This window comes from Lemur catta, chromosome Y, assembly GCF_020740605.2.
Source record: "Lemur catta isolate mLemCat1 chromosome Y, mLemCat1.pri, whole genome shotgun sequence".
In the NCBI taxonomy this organism is placed as follows: Eukaryota; Metazoa; Chordata; class Mammalia; order Primates; family Lemuridae; genus Lemur; species Lemur catta.
This window is the reverse complement of record NC_059156.1, coordinates 4,635,598-4,658,763: the sequence shown is the minus strand read 5'-3', so window position 1 is coordinate 4,658,763 and position 23,166 is coordinate 4,635,598. Positions and strand designations below refer to the sequence as shown.

At 36.6% G+C, this 23,166-nt stretch overlaps 1 protein-coding gene across 5 annotated transcripts in view; it reads left to right on the top strand.

The window, feature by feature from the left end:
• LOC123629096 (histone demethylase UTY) overlaps positions 1 to 23,166 on the top strand; it is a 193,735-nt gene that overhangs the window by 121,505 nt on the left and 49,064 nt on the right. The gene's annotated exons all lie outside the window — the stretch shown is intronic.

Sequence of the window (23,166 nt, the reverse complement as noted above, 5' to 3'; positions counted from 1 at the left end):
ATCTTATAGTGTGGTTTGTTAAGAGGGCAATAGCAATATGTCTAAACAATGTGTATACCTTAATTTAAAAAATATTTCATTGTTAAAATAATGCTTACAAACATCTGAGCCTTTAGCCAGTCATATCTTTTTGCTGGTGGAGGGTTCTGCCTTCATGTTGGTGGCTGCTGACTGATTAGCATGGTGGCTGCTGAAGGTTGGGGTGGCTGTGGAAATTCTTAAAATAAGACGACAAGGAAGTTTGCCCCATCGATTTGATGAACTCTTCCTTTCATGAAAGATTTCTCTTGAGATTCTGTATGATAGCATTTTATCCACAGTAGAACTACTTTCAGAATTGAAGTAATAGTCTCAAACCCTGCTGTTGCATCATCAACTAATTTCATGTAGTATTTTAAATATTTATTATAATTTCAACAGTGTTCACCGGCATAGTTTCCATGCCAAGAAACTACTTTCTTTGTCCATGCATAAGAACCAAGTCCTCCCTTATTAAAGTTTTATCATGAGATTGCAGCAATTCAGTCACATCTTCAGGCTCCACTTCTCTAATTCTCTTGCTTTTTCCTCCACATCTGCAGTTTCTTCCTCCACGGAAGTTGAACCCTTCAAAGGCATTGGTATCTGTTGAAATCAATTTCTTCCAAACTCATTTTGACCTTCTCCCATGAATCAAGAACATTCTTAATGGCATGTAGAATAGTTAATTCTTTTCAGAAGGGGTTCAGTTTACTTTGCCAGATTTATCAGAGAAAAACTATCTATGGCAGCTATAGCCTTGCAAAATAAACTGTATTTCTTAAATAATAAGACTTAAAGGATGAAATTATTCCTGATCCATGGGCTGCAGAATGGATATTGTGTTATTAGCAGATAGAAGAACAACATCAATATTCATTTATATCCCTCAGAGCTCTGGGATGACTAGGTACATGGTCAATGAGCAGTAATATTTTGAAAGGAATCTTTTTTTTCCTGTACGGTAGGTCTGAACAATGGGCTTAAAATATTCAATAAACCATGCTATAAACAAATGTACTATTATCCAGGCTTTCTTGTTTTACTGATAAAATACCAACAGAGTCAATTTAGTATAATAAGAGCCCTAGAATTTGGGGGATGGTAAATGAGCATTGGCTTCAAATTAAAGTCATCAGGTACGGGTCCTAGCAAGACTCAGCCTGTCTTTTGATGTTGTGAAGCCAGGCATTGACTGGCTCTAGCTATCAAATGGCTTCTTCTTCCAGTAGAAGGCTGTTTTGTCTGTAGTGAAAATCTGTTTAGTATGGCCAAATTTATCAATGATTTTAGCTAGATTTTCCTGATAATTTGCCTGCCATACTTTCTACATGAGTACTTGCTGCTTCACCTTGTACTTTTCTTTTATTGCGATGGCTTCCTTCTTAATCTCATGAACCAACTTCTCCTAGCTTCTAACTGTTCTTCTGTATTGTCCTTATCTCTTTCAGCCTTAGAATAAAGAGAATTCAGGCCTTGCTTTTGGATCAGGCTTTGGCTTTAGGAAATGTGGCTTGTTTGATCCTCTGTCCAAATGACTAAAACTTTCTGTATGTCAGCAGTGAGGCTTTATTGCTTTCTTACCCTTTGTGTTTCCACTGGAGTAGCACTTTAATTTCCTTCAAGAACTTTTTCTTTGCAGCTTGGCTAACTGTGTGGTACAAGAGACCTAGCTTTTGGCCTGTCTTGGCCTTGGACATGCCTTCCTCATTAAGCTTAATTCTAGGTTTTGATTTAAAGTGAGACACATGATTCTGCTTTCACTTGAACACTTGAAGGCAATTACCAAGTTACTAACAGTCCTATTTCAATAGTCTTGTGTCTCAGGGAATAGGGAGGCCTGAGGTGGATGAGAGAGATAAGGGAAGGGCTAGTGAGCAGGCCAGACAGAACAGACAACATTAATCAATTAAGTTCACTGTCTTTTATGAGTATGATTTGTGGTGTCTCAAAACAGTTACAATGGTAACATCAAAGATCACTGATCACAGATCACTATAACAGATATATAACAGTGAAAAACATTGAAATATTGTTGACAATTACCAAAATACAGACAAAAAGTGAGCGCAAGCTATTAGAAAAGTGGCACAGATAGGCTGGCTTAGTGCAGGGTTACCAAGGAACCTTCCATTTGTAAAAAACACAGTAACTTCAAAATTCAATAAAGCAAAGTGCTATAAAATTTGTACTATGTTGTAACTCAGTCTGTGCTCATAAGTTTATTTAATGGAGATTCCCCTCATTCCATGATTTTGCTTACATGGTTTTAGCTACCTGAGTCAACTACAAACCACAATATTGTATGGAACATTCCAGAAATAAATAATTTATAAGTTTTAAATTGGCACCCTTGTGAGTAATGTGATGAAATATCACAGTATCTCGCTGTTCACCCAGGGCATGCATTATTATCCCTTGGTCCAGTGTGTCCATATTGTAGACATACTCACTTTTTAGTCATTTAGTAGCCAGTTTTTGGTTATCAGATTAAAAAAACATGATATATATAGATTTGGTTTCAGGCATCCAATGAGGATTCTACATATCTCCTGCAGATATGGTGGGACCATTGTGCTTATAAGTTGTAAAATTAGTTTTTGCATACAAAATGATGTAGATAGTATGGAAATCAAAGAAAAGTAAAAACACAATCAAGTCCTGCAATTACCCTAAATTCCATTGCTCTTAGTTTAAGGCATCAGGACCACATTTTTAAAAATATTTGCAATTATTAATACTATCTGAAAATATTTCCTGTGTAAGCTTAGTGTTAGGTCAGGTGTTAAATATTCGTTGTAATGGAATTAATGGCCTAGTAAAATTTAAATTACTGTGAATTACAATAAAGTGTGACACAAACTATGGTAGCAAGTGCCTTAGGAAGGCCGATAGAAATGATACTCAGACATTTGAAGGAATATGGAAGCACAGGGGTTAGATAATGTGGCCAGAGAATACCTCATAAAGAGGGAGGATGAAATGTGAGGTTTTAGCAAAGGGTCTGATTTATCTGTGGGCAAATGGTGCTAATAAGGTTTTGATGTAGGGATATAAATTCTGGAAAATTTTGTATTGTTATTAATATGGACTTTAGATACTTAGAAAAATTAAGCAAAAAGTAGTTTCCATTCCCACCCTCATTCCTCATGATTTCCCTTTCATTAACATCTTGCATTAATGTACTGTATCTTTACAGTTGATAAGGCAACATTAATTAATACTATTAACAAAAACCCATATAGTTCATTCTTTGAGTTACATTGTGGGGGCTTTGAGATATGTGTATGTGTTCGTGTTTACAGTATCAAACTAAATAGTTTAACTATCCTAAACATACCTGGTGTTTCATCTCTTTATTTCTGTTTACCTTCACCTGAACCTGTGGCTATATCTTATCTCTTACTTGTCTCTAATATTGCCTTTTCAGAATGCCAGACATTTGGAATCATACAATATATATAGCCTTTTAAGATTCACTTCTTTTACTTAAAACAAAAATTGTTTTCTCCATTATTTTTCTTTGCCATGATAGAACTTTTTTGTTTAAATCCCTGAATTATAGTACATTGTATGGATTTACTACAGTTTATATCCATTTCTTTCTTGAAATATTTGTTGCAACGATGAATAAATCTGATACAAAATATTTATGCCAGGTTTTGTATTTTCAGCTCATTTGGTTAAAGGCCTAGGAGTGTGATAGCTGGATCATTTGTATGGCAGGATATGTTTTGTAAGAAAGTACCAAACTGTTTTCTGTAGTGGCTATACCATTTGCATTCCCCTTGGCAATGAATGAGACTGTTACACAATTAATGCTGTCACTGTCTTCACTATTTTGGACCTTAACAGTTCTTAATAGGATGTAGTAGTACTTCTCTATTGTTTTAATTTGCAATCTCCAAATAATATATCATGTGGGATATTTTTTTATATGCTGTTATGCTGTCTATATATCTTTGATGTGGTCACTGTTCAGATATTTTGCCGATTTTTAAAATCAGGTGGTTTTCTTATTGAGTTTTAAGAGTGTTTTGTAAATTTTAGATTACAGTCTTTTATTTGGAATGTCTTTTAAAAATATTTTCTTCCAGTTTGTAGTTTGTCTTCTCCTTTTCTTGCAAGTATCTTTTGCATAGCAGAAGTTTTTCATTTTTTTTTAATTTCAGCATATTATGGGGGTACAAAAGTTTAGGCTACCTATATTGCCCTTCCCCCTGCCACCCCCCAAGTCAGAGCTTCACATGTGTCCATCCCCTAGACAGTGCACATTGCACTCATTATGTATGTATGTACACACCCATCCCTTCCCCGCCCCCATCTGCCCGACACCCGATCAATGTTATTCCTATATGTGCTCTTAGGTGATCATCAGTGAAACCAATTTGATGGTGAGTACATGTGGTACTTATTTTTCCATTTTTGGGATGCTTCACTTAGTAGAATGAGTTCCAGCTCTATCCAGGAAAATACAAGAGGTGCTATATCACCATTGTTTCTTACAGCTGAGTAGTACTCCATGGTGTACATATACCACATTTTATTAATCGACTCATGTATTGATGGGCACCTGGGTGGTTTCTGCATCTTTGCAATTGTGAATTGTGCTGCTATAAACATTTGGGTGCAGGTGTCTTTGTAATAAGATGTCTTTTGTTCTTTTGGATAGATGCCCAGTAATGGGATTGCTGGATTGAATGGTAGGTCTACTTGTATCTGTTTAAGGTATCTCCCACATTGCTTTCCACAGGGGTTGCACTAGTTTGCAGACCCACCAGCAGTGTCTCTCCAAATCCACTCCAACATTCTTTGTTATGGGACTTTTTGATAAAGGCCATTCTCACTGGAGTTAAGTGAGTGGTTAACTCATTGTGGTTTTGATTTGCATTTCCCTGATGATTAGAGATGTTGAGCATTTTTTCATATGTTTGTTGGCCATTCTTCTATCTTCTTTTGAGAAATTTCTATTCATGTCTTCTATCCACTTTTTGATAGGGTTGTTTGATATTTTCTTGCTGATTTTCCTGAGTTCTATATAGATTCTAGTTATCAGTCCTTTATTGGATGTATAGCATGCGAAAATTTTTTCCCATTCTGTAGGTTGTCGGTTTGCTCTCGTGACAGTTTCTTTGCCTGTGCAGAAGCTTTTTAATTTAATCAGGTCCCATTTATTTATTTTTGTTGTTGCTGTGATTGCCTTAGGGGTCTTCTTCATAAATTCTTTGCCTAGGCCTATGTCTATAAGAGTTTTTCCCACATTTTCTTCCAGAATGCTAATAGTTTCACACCTGAGGTTTAAGTCTGTTATGCACTGTGGTTTGATTTTTGTGAGAGGTGAAAGATGTGGGTCCTGTTTTAGTCTTCCACATATGGCTATCCAGTTTCCCAGCACCATTTATTGAATAAGGATTCTTTTTCCCAGAGTATGTTTTTATCTGCTTTGTCAAAGATTAGATGGCTATATGAGGATGGTTTATATCTGGATTCTCAGTTCTGTTCCACTAGTCTGTGTCCCTGTTCTTGTGCCAGTACAAAGCTATTTTAATAACCACACCCTTGTAATATAGTTTTAAGTCTGGTAAATTAATACCTCTCATTTTGTTCTTATTGCCTAAAATTGCTTTTGCTAAATGAGGTCTTCTCTGGTTCCATGCAAAGCATAAAATTATTTTTTCTATATATATGGAAAATGATGTTGGTAATTTAATAGGGATAGCATTGAACCTGTAGATCACTTTGGGTAGTATAGACATTTTAACAATGTTGATTCTTGTGATCCAGGAGCATGGTATGGTTTTTCACCTGTTCATGTGCTCTGCAGTTTCCTTCCTTGGTGTTTCATAGTTGTCCCTGTAGAGGTCTTTTACTTCCTTGGTTAAATATATTCCTAGGTACTTTATTTTCTTTGTTGCTATTGTGAAGGGTATTGAGTCTTTGATTTGGTTCTGTTAGGAGTCGGTTTGATTTTTCTTTAATATTTTGATGTCTTTAGTGAATTTTTCTTCCAAGACCTGGAGTTTTTTGTGGTTTGTTTGTGTTGGTTATCCGTTTTTTCTTGGATATTGTTGAGTTTTTTACAATCCATATTTGAAATTATTATTCTGTTGCTTTAGTGTTCTGAGTTTGGTTATTGTCCATTGGTAGAGAGCTAGTGTTCTTCTTTGGGGGTGTGTTTTCCATCTGATTCTTTATACTTCCAGAGTTCTTTTGTTGAGCCCTCCGTCTGGATCAATGGTTGTTTCCCACCTTTCAGTTTTCGTTTGGAAGGTAACACGCTTTGTGCAGGCTCTGTTCCTTCCAGTAAATGCTGTAGGGGCAAGGTAGTTCGCTGCTCCTGCCTAACAGCCTAGGTGTGTTGCTTCCTTTGTCACTAGGGGGAGCTGCTAATGTGTTGTTCAGGGTTCTTCTACTACTGTTGAGGGACTGCTCCTGGTGGGAGGGGTTACTTGGGGAGCCTGTTTTGGCCGCTTGCCAGGGGTTTTTTTTCCACCCCCTAGCCACTGATCCCACTGTTGCCAGCCAACGAGTCCAGCCCCAGAATTTTGATGTGATCTGTTGACATAAAACCAATCTGATGAGTAAAGGCAGTGGGCTGAGGACTTTTATCTGCAGCCAAGATTCACACTGGTTGCAGAAAAAAACGTGGCTTTTTCTTGTCTCTCCCTATCTCCAGAGGTGGCGCCTACCACTTTCCCCGCTAAAGATGCTGGCTACGGGAATGGGGTGGTGCCACTATTTGCCCAGTGTCCGAGTGGCTGCAAATCCCATTGGCAATAGTCACCCGCGCCCCAGTGCCTGCCAGATCCAGGCGCTAGTCTCTCACCACTAGGGGAGCACTCAGAGTTCACACATCAAAATGGGGCTGTTGCCTGTAGGTATCGCGATACTCCTAGGCTTGGGGAAGGATTCCGCCCAAACTGTATCATACCACAGCGATTAGGCTGTGGACCCCCAAAATGGCGACTGCCCGCCCACAGAGCGTCAGAACTGGGGAGTGATTGTTCAGGGGTCGGCAGGTTGCCAGGGGGCTGAGTCATCAGGATGCCCCCTTGTCTCTTTTATGTCACTCTTCCACAATCTAACACCTGTTCAGCAGGAACTGTCGTTGTTTCTGATCCACCATGAATGGGCCTACTAGCCCTTGATGGTTTCGAGGTTAGAGTCCCCTATTTAGTTTTCACTTTCATTGATCGGGACCAGCTGAGTGGTAGAGGCAATTTACCTGTCTCCTAACTGCCTCCAGTGGTAGCCTAGACCAGTCCCATCCCTCCCCGGTGCCATCCTGACACCCTGCTTGGGGAGTTCAAGATACTTCCTGCTAATGTCTCCTCTCCACAGAGCCCCACGTCTCCCACAGTGATTTTGCACCGACATCAGACAGATCCCTGTCTGAGTGGGAGTGGAGGTCAGTAGGGAAGCAAGAAGTTCTCCTGTGGGACTGATCCCACCTCACTTGCTGGCCAGGTGGGTGCAGCCATCCCACATTCTACTCTCTATTTATTGTCTCGCACTCTCCAGATTTTCACTATCTTATCTCAGGTTCACCTTTTCTTTTTCCTGCTTTTTGTGCCCCACACTGATTCTCTCTCATTTCTCAACACTGTTCTTGCCGGGGAGTGACCCACTCATGTGTAGAAGACCAAGATCGATGCCTCCCTGTCTGGGAGCAGGATTTAATATTTGTGAATGTTGTAAGTTCTGTTTATAGATTCATGCCTTTACAGGTGGGTATTCAGTTGTTCCGGCACCATTAGTTGAAAGAATGGTCTTTGTTCCATAGTATTGACTTTGTTCCTTTGCCAAACACCAGTTGAATGTGCTTCACCAGTCAAGTGCTTCATAAAGATAGTGGTTCCATAGGATTATAATGGAGCTTCAGCGTTTGTATCTCCTAGTGATGTCACAGCTACTGCTGTCAAAATGGCTTGATAGTACTCACATATGTGGTGATACTGGTATAAATAAAGCTGCAACACCAGTCATATAAAAATGTAGCACATGGAATTATATATAGTATATAATACTTGATACTGATAATAGGTGACTATGTTATTGGGTTATGTATTTACCATATCATAATATTTATCATTAATTTAGAGTGTACTCCTTCTACAGAGAGAGTTTTGAACGTGTCAGTTCTGCATCCCACTTGAACCAAATGTAGACTGAAAGTGTAGTATTCACAGAATGTGAAACCCGAGGATATGGAAGGCCAGGATTCCACAGGGCCTAATGCAGGACTTGAGCATCCAAGGATTTTGGTATCTGTGGGGATCAGGTGGTGACATGGAACCAATTTCTCATGGATACTGAAGGACAACTGTACTTCTTCAGGGAAAAAAAAAAAGTTAACTTCAGACATACTCACGCAGGTCCTTCAGGAGGTATTCCAGAAGGAATGCATTGTTGTCGTAGGCGATGACAGTTCGATGCATGTTACTACTCACAAAGAATTTCCAGTGGGACAAGACATGGAGGTAGAAGACCATGATATTGATGACCCTGACTGTGTAGGCTTAGGCTAATATGTGTGTTTGTTTCTCAGTTTTTGATAAAAAGTGTAAAAAGTAAAAAAAAAAAAAAATGAATTTTAAACATAGAAAAAAGCTTATAGAGTATCTAAAGAAAGAAAATATTTTTGTATAGCGATATGATGTTTGTGTTTTAAGTATTATTACAAAAGATCACATTTAAAAAATTTGAAAGTTGGTTAAAAACTTACAGTAAGGTTACTGTATAAGGTTACTAAATAATTACTGAAGAAAAAGTATTTTTTATCCATTTAAAGTAGCCTAAATGTATGGTTCATTTATAAAGTCTACAATAGATACAGTAATGTCCTAGGCCTTCACATTCACTGTCCAACATTTTCTTTTATAATTCTTACAGCTCCATGCCTTTGGTTTGATTCTGTTATCCACTATGAATTGATTATGAAGTGAAAGTTGTGGATCTTGTTTCAGTCTTCTGTATGTGGCTATCCAATTTTCCCAGCACCATTTATTGAAGAAGAATTCTTTCCCCCAGTGTACGGTATTTTCTGCTTTGTCAAAGATTAGATGGCTGTATGAGGATGGTTTTATATCTGGGTTCACAGTTCTGTTCTGTTGGTTTATGTCTCTGTTCTTGTGCCAGGATTAAGCTGTTTAATTTACCTTAGCTTTGTAGTATACCTTGAAGTCTGGTAAATTGGTGTCTCCCAATTTGTTCTTTCTGTTTAAGATTGGTTTTGCTATACAGACAAGGTCTTCTCTGATTCCATACGAAACAGAATTAGTTTTTCTAGATCTGCAAAAAATGATGTTGGTTTTAATAGGGATGGCATTGACTCTGTAGATCACTTTAAGTAGTATAGATATCTTAACAATGTTAATTCTGCTGATCCATGAGTCTGGTATGGTTGTCCACCTGTTTACATCCTCTATTTCCTTCCTCAGTGTTCCATAGTTCTCCCTGTAGAGGTCTTTCATCTCCGTACTTAAAAATATTTCTAGGTATTTTATTTTCTTTGTTGCTGTTGTGAAGGGTATTGAGTTGATTTGGTTCTCAGTTTGACTGTTGTTGTATACGAAATCTGCTGATTTCTGTACATTGATTTTGTAACCTGAGACTTTGCTGAACTTGTTTATGTTAAATTCCAGTAGTCTAATGGCACAATCTTTGGGATTTTCTAGATATAAGATCATATTGTCAGCAAAGAGTGATAGTTTCACCTTTTCTGCCCCAATTTGGATGCCCTTGATTTTCTTCTTTTGTCTGAATGCTCTGGCTAGGACTTCTGGTACTACGTTGAATAGAAGTGGTGATAGAGGACAACCTTGTCTGGTTCCATTTCTAAGTTGGAATGATTTCAGTTTTTCCCCATTCAGTAAGATGTTGGTTGTGGGTTTGTCATATATGGCTTGTATCATCTTTGGATAAGACCTGTCTATGCCTATTTTGTTAAGTGTTCTTATTATAAAAGGGTGTTGAATTTTGTTGAGTGATTTTTACTTTTTCTGCATCTTTGAGAGGATCATATGGTCTTTGTTTTTACTTCTGTTTATCTAATGAATTACATTTATAGATTTACATATGTTGAATGTGCATGTCTGAGAGGAGCCCACTTGGTTGTAATGGATTATTTTTTTGATAGGCACCTGAACTCAATTTGTGAGGAGTTTTTGAGAATTTTTGCATCTCTATTCATACAGAGTATTGGTTTGTAGTGTTCTTTTTTTGTTAAGTTTTTGATGGTTTTGGTATGTGGATGATGCTGGTTTCATAAAACATGTTGGGGAGGATTCCTTCCTTCTAGATGTTGTGGAATAATTTCTGCATCACAGGCACCACTTCTTTGTTGGTCTGGCACAATTTGGGTATGAAACCATCTGGTCGGGGACAAAAATTTTTTAGGAGGATTTTTATTGCTGCCTCAATTTCAGTACTTGATATTCATCTGTTCAGAAATTCTGTTTCTTCCTGTTTGAGCCTAGTGTGGCTATGAGTTTCTAAGAATTTTTCTATTTTCTCCACGTTTTCAAGTTTATGTGTATAGACATTTCTATAATATCCATGGATGATATTTTCTATTTCTGTGGTATCAGTTGTAATCTCTCCTTTTTCCATTCCTGGTGGAACTTACTCTTTTTTGTTTCTGGTTAATCTAGTAAGTGTGTCTTTTTTTTTTTCTTCAAAGAACTAACTTTTATTAATCTTCCATGTAGGTTTTTTTTGTTATAAATTTCATTTAGTTCTACTCTGATGTTGGTTATTTCTCTTCTTCTACTGGGTTTCAGATTGGTTTGCTCTCATCCTTTTCCGGCTCTTTGTGACAATTCATTAGATTGTTGATTTATGATCTTTCTATCTTTTGGATGTAGGCATTTATGGCTGTCAGTTTCCTCTCAGGACTGCCTTAGCTGTGTCCCACAGATTTCGATAACTTGCATCTCCTTTATCATTAAATTCTAGAATCTTTTGATTTCCATCTTAATTTCCTCCTTAACCCAATAATAATTCAGCAGAAAATTGTTTAGTTTCTATGACTTTGTATAAAGATGAGTGTTGCTGTTGGAGTTGATTTCTAATTTTATTCCACTGTGGTCCAAGAAGCTACATGGTATAATTTGTTTTTTGTAAATTTGTTGATGCATGTTTTGTGGCCTAGCATACGGTCAATCTTAGAGAATGTCCCATGAGCTGATGAGAAAAACATATATTCAGTGGTTTTGGGTAAAATATTCTATAAATGTTTGTCAGGCCCACTTCTACAGTTCTTTTTAAGTACATTGTTTCTTTCTTTATTTCTGTTTGGAGGATCTCTCTTGTTCTGTCAGAGGGATGTTGAAGTCCCCATCTATTAGGTACTGCTCTTTATCATTTTGTTTAGAGCAAGTTGGATTTTCTTTATGAATCTGGGTACACCTGAGTTAGGTGCATAAATATTTAGAATTGTTATGTCTTCTTGTTGAATTGTACCCTTCTCCATTATATAATTGACTGTCTTTCATTACTTTTGTTGATTTTAAGTCTAAGTTATCTGAAATCAAAATTGCTACGCCAGCTTTCTTTTGGTTTCTATTTCCATGGAATATTGTTTTCCATCCCTTCACCTTGGATCTGTATGAGTCCTTGTGGGTTAGATGTGTTTGCTGAAGACAGCACGTGCTTGGCTTATTTATTTTATCCATTAGGCCAGCCTGTATCTCTAGTGGGCAGTTTAAGCCATTCTCATTTATTGAAAGAATTTATAAGTGGGGCAAATTTCTGTTCATCCTGTTGAGTTGAACTTTGTTGCTTTGTTTCCTCTCTCGAGCCATTGTGGTATCTGGTGTTTGACCTTTAGCTTTTGGATGATTTTATACTGCTGTAAACTTGTCTATTTTGCTGATCCACATGCAGTGCTTTTCTTAGTACTTCCTGGAAGGCAGGTCTTGTCTTCATGAATTCCCTCAAGACTTTGCTTGTCTGGGAAGGGTTTTATTCTCTTTCGTAAGAGAAACTTACTTTTCCAGGATACAAAGTTCTAGGCTGGACATTATTCTGTTTGAGAAAACTGAAAATGGGGCTCCATTCTACATTTAACTTAGACTTAAAATCAACAAAAGTAATGAAAGACAAAGATAGTTATATAATGGAGAAGGGTACAATTCAACAAGAAGACATAACAATTCTAAATATTTATGCACCTAACTCTGGTGTACCCAGATTCATAAAGAAAATCCAACTTGCTCTAAACAAAATGATAATGCCTTCTTTCTGACTTAGAAGGTCTCAGTTGAGAAGTATGCAGTTAGTCTCATGGGTTTATCTCTATAGGTTAACTGTTATTTTCACCTATGGCTCATAGAAGGGCCTCTTTTCTGTTTATTTTGGCCAGTCTGATAATTATTTTGGCCAGTCTAGTGACTGTGGTGGTGTCTTCCTGCTTGCAATGAATCTCCCAGGAGTCCTTTGAGCTTCATGGACGTGGATATCTAGATTTCTAGCAAGGCCAGGGAAATTTTTCTCCGTGATATCCTCAAGTAGTTTATTCAAGCCTTGTTTATTTTCATCTTCACCGTCAGTGATGCATATGGTTTTTATGTTAGGCCTCATCACGAAATCCCACATTTCTTGTAGGCTTTGCTCTTTTCTCCTATTTTACTGCTCCGCAGTTGACTTGTTTAATTGAAAGATGCTATCTTCAATCCCTAAGATTCTTTGTTCTGCTTGATCTAGCCTATTCTTGAGGCTTTCCATTGTGTTCTGTAATTCCTTGAATAAATTCTTCATTTCCAGAAATTCTGTTTGAGTTTCCTTTAATATTTCAATTACTATAGTGCATTTTTCTTCCATTACCTGCATTTTTTTTTTTATTGGTGGTTTGTTTGTGTTGGGTATCCATTTTCTCTTGCATTTCATTGATTTTTCTTACAATCCATGTTTGAAATTCTTCATCTGTCATTTCAGTGTTCTGATTTTGATTGGTATCCACTGCTAGAGAGGTGGCATTCCCTTTTGGGGGTGTCCTTTCAGTTTGATGCTTCATACTTCCAGAGTTCTTTGGCTGGTTCCTCCCCATCTGGAGTAGTGGTTGCTTCTTCCCTTTGGATTTTTGTTTAATCAGATGTTTTCTTCTTTTATCTAGTTATCTGAGAGTTGGTGTTGGATTTTTTTCAAATATTAATACTTTCCAATCTCTGTTAAGATGGTCATGTTATTTGTCTCTATTTTAACACTGCAGTATCACATTGATTTTTGCAGGTAAACTTGTTTTCTGGAGTAAGCCCTCATGTGTGGTGGTGCAAAATTCCTATGTATTTCTGGGTTTGGTTTGCTAATATCTTCTTAAGAAAGATATTGTGAAGTCTGTGCAAAAGGAATATTATTCTGCAGAGATGTTTTTTACTGGCTGTTGATATTAGAGCATTGCTAGCCTCCGAAAATGAGTTGGTAATGTTCTCTCCTCATATATTTCCTGAAGAAGTTTTTGTAGGGCTAGTATAATTTCTTCCTAAAATGTTTTTGTAGGTTTTGTGTTAATCTCTTTCTTCTTTGGCTTTTGTTTTATATTTATATTTTGATATATTTAACTGAAGATTTTTCTGAATTTTCTTAATCTTTTTAAAGACCATCTTAATTTTTTACTGAATTTGTTCCTTTGGTTTTCTGTTTTCTGTTACATTGATTTTTGTTTTGATCTTTATTATTTCTGGCCTTGAGCTATTTTTGCTTTGGCCTTTTCTTCCTAGCTTCTTAAGATGGTAGTTTACTTTGTTGATCTTGGTTGGTTCTTTGACAGTGTTATTAAAAGTATCACTTTCCAAGTATTATGTTAAATATAAATTTTGATATGGTATGTTTTCATTTTCAACAAATTCCAGTTATTTTCTATTTCTCTTTTATTAGTTTGACTCATGTTTTATTTAGAATTCTTTTGTTTGTTTTCCCCATGTTTAGATATTAATCAGGTTTTATTGTTTTTGACATTTAATGTAATTCCATTTTGTTCAGAGAAGTGGGTTTGTTTGCTTTCAGTCTTTTTAAAGTTATTGAGACATTTTTTCCTCTCAGTCTGTGGCCTGTCATTAATAATATTTCATTTATTAATCTTAAAAAGGATAAGTATTGTATTGATATTGAGTGAAGTGTTCTATACGTGACAATTAGGTTAAGGTAGTTAGTAGAGTTGGTAAACTATTTTATGTCTTTCTTATTTTTTGACTACCTATTCTATCAGTTATTGAGAGTAAGCTATTAAAATTTCCAACTATTATTGTTGAATTATGTATTTTTCTTTCTTTCTTTCTTTCTTTCTTTTCTTTCCTTTTTTCTTTTCTTTCTTTTCTTTCGAGTCTTTCTCTCTTTCTTTCTTTCTTTCTTTCTTTCTTTCTTTCTTTCTTTCTTTCTTTCTTTCTTTTCTTTCTCTTCCTTCTCTTCCTTCTCTTCTCTTCTTTTTCTTCCTTCTCTTCCTTCTTTTCTTTCCCTTCCTTCCTTCCTTCCTCCCTCTCTCCCTCCCTCTTTCCTTTTCTTTCCTTTTCTTTCCTTTTCTTTGCTTTTCTTTGCTTTTCTTTGCTTTTCCTTGCTTTTCCTTGCTTTCCCTTCCCTTCCCTTCCCTTCCCTTCCCTTCCCTTCCCTTCCCTTCCCTTCCCTTCCCTTCCCTTCCCTTCCCTTCCCTTCCCTTCCCTTCCCTTCCCTTCCCTTCCCTTCCCTTCCCTTCCCTTCCCTTCCCTTCCCTTCCCTTCCCTTCCCTTCCCTTCCCTTCCCTTCCCTTCCCTTCCCTTCCCTTCCCTTCCCTTCCCTTCCCTTCCCTTCCCTTCCCTTCCCTTCCCTTCCCTTCCCTTCCCTTCCCTTCCCTTCCCTTCCCTTCCCTTCCCTTCCCTTCCCTTCCCTTCCCTTCCCTTCCCTTCCCTTCCCTTCCCTTCCCTTCCCTTCCCTTCCCTTCCCTTCCCTTCCCTTCCCTTCCCTTCCCTTCCCTTCCCTTCCCTTCCCTTCCCTTCCCTTCCCTTCCCTTCCCTTCCCTTCCCTTCCCTTCCCTTCCCTTCCCTTCCCTTCCCTTCCCTTCCCTTCCCTTCCCTTCCCTTCCCTTCCCTTCCCTTCCCTTCCCTTCCCTTCCCTTCCCTTTCCCTCCCTTCCCTTCCCTTTCCCTTCCCTTTCCCTTCCCTTCCCTTCCCTTCCCTTCTCACTCTATTGCCCGGGCAAGAGTGCCGTGGCATCAGCCTAGCTCACAGCAACTTCAAACTCCCGGGCTCAAGCAATCCTACTGCCTCAGCCTCCCGAATAGCTGGGACTGCAAGCATGCACCACCATGCCTGGCTAATATTTCTCTATATATTTTTAGTTGTCCATATAATTTCTTTCTGTTTTTTTTAGTAGAGATGGGGTCTCGCTCTTGCTCAGGCTAGTCTTGTACTCTTGACCTCGAGCTATCCTCCTTCCTTGGTGTCCCAGAGTGTTAGGATTACAGGTGTGAGCCACTGTGCTTGGCCGAATTATGTATTCTTTTTCAACATATTTGAGAGTTTTCCCCATATACCTTGGATTCTGTTATTTGGCGTATATTTACGGGTTTTTTCATTTGTGTAAATTTTAGGGATACATGCAAAATTTACATATATATACATATATATATATGTAATGCTTAGTGATCAAATCAGGGTATTCAGAATGTCTGCCACTTAACTACAGTGGATTTTTTTTTTCAGTAAGACATTCTACTCTATTAAACATTGGATTTATTCCTTCTGTCTTACTGTATGTTTGTACTCTTTTCTCTTCATCATTGATCCTTCCCTACTCCCCTTCCCATTCTCTTTTATCTATTTTTTTCACTGTTTACCTCCATATGTTCAAACTTTTTAGGTCCAGATATAAATGAGAACATATGGTATTTGTCTTTTTGTGTCTGGCTTTTTTCACCTAAGATAGTAATCTCCAGTTCCATCCATATTGCTACAAATGATAATGATTTTTATCCTTTTTTGTGGCTGAGTAGTATTCTATTATATGTGTGTATGTGTGTGTGTGTGTGTGTGTGCGCGTAACATATTTTCTTTATCCATTCATTTCTTTATTTCCATATCATTTCTAATGTGAATAGTTCTATAATAAACATGCAAGTGCAGATACATTGATTTTTTTCGTTTGGATAGATAACCAGTAGTGGGATTGCTGAATTGAATGAATGGTAATTCTGTTTTTTGATATGTGTCCATACTGATTTTCCATAATGGCTGAACAGTGCCACCAACAGTGTCCAAGACTACCCTTTTTCTGCATACTCTCCAATATGTTATTTTTTGACTTTTTAATCATAGCTATTCTGACTGGGATAAGATGATGACTCATTGTGACTTTGATTTGCATTTGTCTGATAATTAGTGATACTGAGCATTTTTTCATATACCTGTTGCCCATTCTTTTGAGAAATGTCTATTCATCTTTGCCCACTTTTTAATGGGTTTGTTTCATTGTTGTTATTGTTGCTGTTTTTAAGTTGTTTGTCTCATAAATTCTGGATGTTAGTTCCTTGTTGGATAAATAGTTTGCAGATATTTTCTCCCATTCTACAGGTTGTTTCTTTTGCTGTGTATAAACTTTTTAGGTTAAGTCCCATTTGTCCACTGTTGTTTTCGCTGGCTGTGCTTTTGAAGCTTGGTCGTGAGTTCTTTTCCTAGAACAATGTCCAGAAAAGTTTTCCATAGGTTTTCTCCTATTATTTTTAATATGACATTTAAAATTTATGACATTTAATACTTCAATATGACATTTATGTCTTTAATTCTATTTAAGTTAATTTTTTGTATATGGTGAGAGATAGGGGTCCACTTGTATTCTTCTGCATTTGGATATCCGATTTTTCCAGCACCCTTTATTGAAAAGCATATCCTTTCTGCAGTGTATGTTTGTCAAAGATCAGTTGACTGTAAGTATGAGGCTTTATTTCTGTGTTCTTCATTCTGTTCTATTGGTCTGTGTCTCTACTTTTATATAAGTACCATGCTGTTTTGGTTACTATAGACTTGTAATGTATTTTGAAGTCAGATAATGTGATATCTCAAACTTTGTTCTTTTTCCCTAAGGTTGCTTTGATTATTGGGGCTCTTCTTTGCTTCATATGAATTTCAGGATTTTTTTACTAGTTCTGTGAAAAATGACATTGGTATTTTGATAAGGATTGCATTGAATCTATATGGTGCTTTGGGTAGGGTAGTATGCTTATTTTAATGATATTAATTCTTCCGATCCACAGACATTGGGTATCTTTTCACTGTGTTCTCTTCAGTTTCATTCATCAGTGTTTTATAGTTTTCCCTGTAGAGATCCTTCATCTGCTTGGTTAAGTTTATTCCTAGGTATTTTATTTTCTTAGTAGCTAATACAAATAGGATTGCCTTCTTGATTTCTTGTTTCGCTAGTTCATTATTGATATATAGAAATGCTGCTGATTTTTATATGTTAATTTTGTATCCTGCAACTTTACTGAATTAATTTATCAGACCTGAGAATTCTTTGGTAGAGTCTTTACAGTTTACTAAATACAAGATCATAGCTTCAGCAAACAGAGATAGTTTGACATCCCTTTTCTAATTTCCATGATTTTTATTGCTTTCTCTTGCCTGATTGCTCAGACTAGTGTTAGAAATGACCAGCAGTGTCGTTAAGAAAATAGTCAGACTTTGTAAATTGTCTCGGGAAGTCTAAATTTTTACTTCTGATCAGAAGGGCACCCAGCAGCAGCCAGAGTTACCAACCAGTGTGTGTTCTGTAGTGGGGGTTTCTTACCTTTTTATCCCTAACGTAGATCTATGGCTGTGTCTCATCACATGGGCTGGGATTTTGACCGCATAATCTTGATTATCTGACTGGCTAAGGTGCTGTTACAACACAAAGAAGAGGAGATAGGGGGCTTTTCATGTAAATATTTAAAGTTGGCAGGCTAAGACATTAAAGGAAGAGAGGGTAGGAGGCTCTTAATGTACTAAATATTTACAGTTGGCCGGCTAGTCAGGCATAGTAAGTTATGTGGAAATATGTTACTTTCTGACACTTTGGCAGAGGAGATCAAGTCAAGGTTATTTCCCCCTATAATTTCCCTTCTTTAATAGTAGATTTATTTATTTATTTTTAATTTAGTGAGGAGGAGGTGAGTTTGATGTTTTTGGTTTTTTAATAGTAATAACCTGTTTTCATTCTTTAAAGTTGTTTTTATTAATTTTTGGATGAGTCCTCTAGTATAAGGGATAATGTAATATCTCATTAATGTTAAGATATTAACTATAGTAAGGAAGTTAGTATTGATTTGTTGATTATATGTATGTAATTGATTTAGTTTATATTTTATTTATAGTGTATCACTAGAAGAATATAGATTTAAACCCAGTAGTTATTGGATTTTTAGTTCTGAATTCATTTAGTATCCTTTGGGGGACTCTAAGAGTATTAAGAAAAATATAGGGATTTAAAGATCGTCATGTTTTTAAGAGACATCGCCCTCTCCTCCTGTTTAGAGAGATAGGAGGTGAAATTGATGTCAGAGACTAGTGGCCTCGTGGTCCTAGGGGCTGACATGTAAGATCTCTCATTTCAGGAAAGAGTAATGGTAGAGTTTTGTATGATTTATTTCTTTATGTCATGTTCTCCTGGAAGAGAGTTTCCATATAGTGTATGTCTGTAGGATCTATAGACCATTCAAGTTGAAAGGGAACTCCCTGGGCCTCCAGTCTTCTTGTCATACAGGCGTATCCTTGTCATATAGGCATAATGTTTTTATTTAGGGTGTGGACAGAATATTTGATTTATTTTAGTCAGGCATTTTTATTTTTATATTTAGTTTTTATTGTAATTGTCTTAATTTTTTTATTTCTATAATGGTTATTTTAGATGGGTTATTGGGGAAAGATATAGGTATAGTGTTGTCAGGTTTTATAGGAGTGGGGGATGTGACAGTTGTGGCAGGAGGCATTATTTTCAAAGAGAATTGTCCAGTTGGGTCTGTATTGGATATATCTGTTCTCATTTTAAAGGCTTTATTTAAGGTTGTGTCTTTAGAAGTGGGGACATTTATGGAAATAGTTATAGGGTGGTATTGATACAGTTTGTAATGTGGTGGGGGAATTTCTTTTGAAAAGTGGAGTTTAGGTTTTAAGGTTGATCTAAAATAGTCTCTTGGTGATGTCGAACTTTAATATCGGGTTGCCACCAAATATTTACTCAGTGGTAGTATGGGCTATAAAGCTCAGGTCGTCTAGTGTATGGGCCAGTGATAATATTTTGGGTTGGATTATTTGGTGGGGGAGGATGAGAGCAGAGGTATTTTCAGCTCTGAAAAGCTGTTTTTGGTTTTTTAGGCTTTTGTATGTTATAACCTGAAAGGCATGAAAGATTATGGTTTGTGGCATTGTGGAACAGGGAACATTGATTGTAAAAATACCTGCTGATAGCTGGAAAAGAGAAATGAAGATAATGTTAATTAAACCTTTTAAAAGTTATTTTGGTGGTATTGGTATTCCCTCTGTGGGAAAGATTGTCTTTTCCACCCGTGTATGGTGTGTCTAATCCTTCTTGGCTTTGTGGACTGTTGTCTCTGTAGTCGGAAGTATTAAGAAAGGTCCTTCTCTGGCTGGTTTGAGTTTTTTTCCCTCCAGACTTTGACTAGCACATAGTCTCCAGATTGATGTGGATGTCCTGGAAATTTAAGAGGTGGTGTTTGTGTCAGAAGTCCCCTTTCTCCGAGAGAAAGTAGAGTGGAAGACAAACCAAGTATATAGTTCTTAAGAAATTGGTCTTTGGTTTTTAAGGTGGGAATGTCAGTAGTTGAATTAGACAGGGTAATTTATAAAGTATTTTATAGCGGGGGGATAGGCCTATGTCTTTCTGAGGGACTGTCTGGATCCTTGAAAGAGCAATAGACAAATATTTAGTCCAAGGTTATCTGGTTTTTAGGATTAATTTTGTAATGTGACTTTTTAGAGTCTGGTTTACTTTCTTTCTTTTTTTTTTAAGGAAGGAATTTGTTAGGGGGTATGATATTTTTATTTAATTTCCAAAATCTTTATGAGTCTTTTTATGGTATTAGTAGTAAAGTGATTTTTGAATTAACTGTTGAATTTGAATTAATATTGAATTAATATTTTTTTTGAGACAGAATCTCGCTCTTTTGCCCTGGCTAGAGTGCCGTGGTGTCAGCCTAGCTCACAGCAACCTTGAACTCCTGGGCTTAAGCAATCCTTCTGCCTCTGCCTCCCAAGTAAGTAGCTGGGACTACAGGCATGCACTACCATGCCCGGCTAATTTTTTCTATATATTTTTAGTTGTCCAGCTAATTTCTTTTTATTTTTTAGTCAAGATGGGATCTCGGCCTTGCTCAGGCTGGTCTGGAATTCCTGCCCCCGAGCAATCCTACCGCCTTGGCCTCCCAGAGTGTTAGGATTACAGGCGTGAGCCACCGCGCCCAGCCTGAATTAACATTTTTAATTAGATTAAATTGAGGCACAATATGTTTAAGACTTTGACTATACTATTAGTAGTTGTCCTAGGTAGAGGAATTGTTTTTTCCCAATGAGTGAGATGATCTATAATTATAAGAAGGTATTTGAGACAGTCTATTTTCAGCATTTCTGTGTAGTAAATTTGAATTTTTTGGAATGGCCGTAACCCAGGATTTCTTTCCCCAGAGGGTGCCTGTCTTAGAGTTTGTTTATTAGTTTTTTGGCATGTTATGTATCCTTTAGAGGTTTGTTTGGCTAATGTGTAGACATTTATGTAACTATAAATATGGAGGATTGTGTTACATATTGTTTGGAGACCCTAATGACTACTCTGGTGGAGTTGCATTAAAATTTTTCTTATTTGTTTGGATAGTATTTTCCTTTTATCAGGCAACAATTATTTGTCTTCTGAATTATCTTTTGTTCCTACTATTCTTAATTTTTTTTTTCTATTGGGGTGAAAATGGGGATAGTAGCAGAAAGATGTGGCATTAAATGGAATATTGGCATTTCTGAGGAGAGGGCAGTCTATTTAGCTATTTTATTTGTTAAGTTATTTCCTTAGTATTTAAAGGAGGACCTTTTTTGATGTCCTGGAACATAAATTATAGTTTTGTTTTGTTTTTTTGGTAATATTAAACTTTTTAAAACTTCAGTGTTTAGTTTTTTATGTATTAAGGGTTTTTTAATTACTAAATGTCCTAGATATTTTATCTTTTTATGAATTATAATTTAGTTTTTGAGGCTTGTAAGGCCTATTGGCCCAGGAAATTAGTAAATTTATAGTGGTTTTTATCATCTCTTTTCTTTTGGTCAACTCTTTTCTTTTGTCCCCTGAGACCAGTAAATTATTTATATATTGGAGGAGTTAGGTGGGGAAGTTACAAATTTTTTTAGTCCTTATTTAAAGATTTATCTAAATAAGGTGGGTGATTTAGTAAAACCATGGGAAAGGACAGTCTATGGTATTGTTTTTTCCACTGTATGGATTTTTTTACTTGAAAGTGAATAATAAGTCTCTGTTATTTTTAGCCAGAGGTCAGGCTTTGAAGCCATTTTTTAGATGCCCTATGTTAAATCATTTCTGACTATAAGGAATCTTGTTGAGATGGGTTGGGGATCATAGGGTGTCGACATTGAATAATTTGACTATCTTTAAACTTTGAACTAATTTATATGTTCTGTCTGTTTTTTTTTTTAATAGATAATATGGTGGTGTTAAAAGAAGACATAGGGTTTGAGGAGACCATTTTTTGGTAATTTTTTTATAATAGGTTGTAATTTTAGTCTTTTTTTTTTTTTTTTAAGGAATTGGGTATTGTTTCCTTTTGACAGTCTCCCCTGAAGTTTTCTTTTTTCTGTTTCTTTTTTTTTTTTTTTTTTTGGAGACAGAGTCTTGCTCTGTTGCCAGGGCTTAGAATAGAGTGTTTGGAGTCAGCGTAGTTCACAGCAACCTCAAACTCCTGGGCTCAAGCAATCCTTCTGCCTCAGCCTCCTGAGTAATTGGGACTACAGGCATGTGCCACCATGCCCAGCTAATTTTTTCCATATATGTTTAGTTGTTTAGCTAATTTCTTTCTATTTTTAGTAGAGATGGGGTCTCACACTTGCTCCAGGTGGTCTGGAACTCTTGACCTGGAGCAATTGTCCTGCCTTGGCCTCCCGCACTGCTAGGATTTCAGATGTGAGCCACCATGCCTGGCCTCCCCTGGAGTCTTGAGGTTAATTTGTACTGGGGAAATATGTATAGTCTTTCTTGATTTTTTTTTTTTCTTTGTCTAAATTTTGGGGAGAATTTGTGTGTGTGTGTGTGTGTATGGATAGGACATTTAAGGAAATCTGAATTGTTTTTTGGTTAATAACTAATTTTATCCCTAATTTTGATATCAAATCTCAGCCCAGAAGATTTGTTTTTGTTTTAGGCACAAAAGAAATTTTATTTGTGTTTTTTGGTCTTTGTGTATGACCTGAGTCTTTGAAAACCAACATTAAAATTTTTCTTTTTATTTCTGATATAAGTAGATATCTATTGGACAGTTATATACGGGCAGAATGGTACAATAGAGAGGAGCAGGTGGTTCTTGAGTTAACAAGGAAGGTAATTTTTTTTTCCTCAGGGTCCCACCTCTAAATTTATCAAGAGTTCTTGGTAGGACACTTTAATAAAAAACAGCCATTTACCCTTCCCCCCATTTTTTATTAAGATTCATGAGGGGTATTATCTTTTTCTCTTTTTTTTTTAGTTTGGACATTTCTTTTTAAAGTGTCCTTTCTTTTTATATTTACAATATTTATTTTTTTTCTCTTTCTCTTGTTTGTTCTTTTTCTTGTCTTTCCTGGAAATGTTCCCTGTGGGGCATGTTGGGTCTTTGATTTTTACGGGCCTTATTGTCTTGGAATTTTTTTTTTTTATGGCAGAGGGTATAATCCCAGTCTTCTGTTTTTTGGTGTTTTTTTTTCCTTGTCTCATTTTATGTATATATTTTTGTGTCTCTCTGAGTAGATCTTTTAAATTTTTATTTTGTCAATCATCTAGTTTTTGTAGCTGTTTAGTAATATCGAGCTACTGTTGGTCATAAAATGTAGTTTTAACATCCCTTGGCCTAAGGGTCATTGATATTTAATCCTGAGTATTTTTTTATCTGTGTTTTAAAGGAATTGTAATATGTATAGTCTAGAGACTAGATTTTAT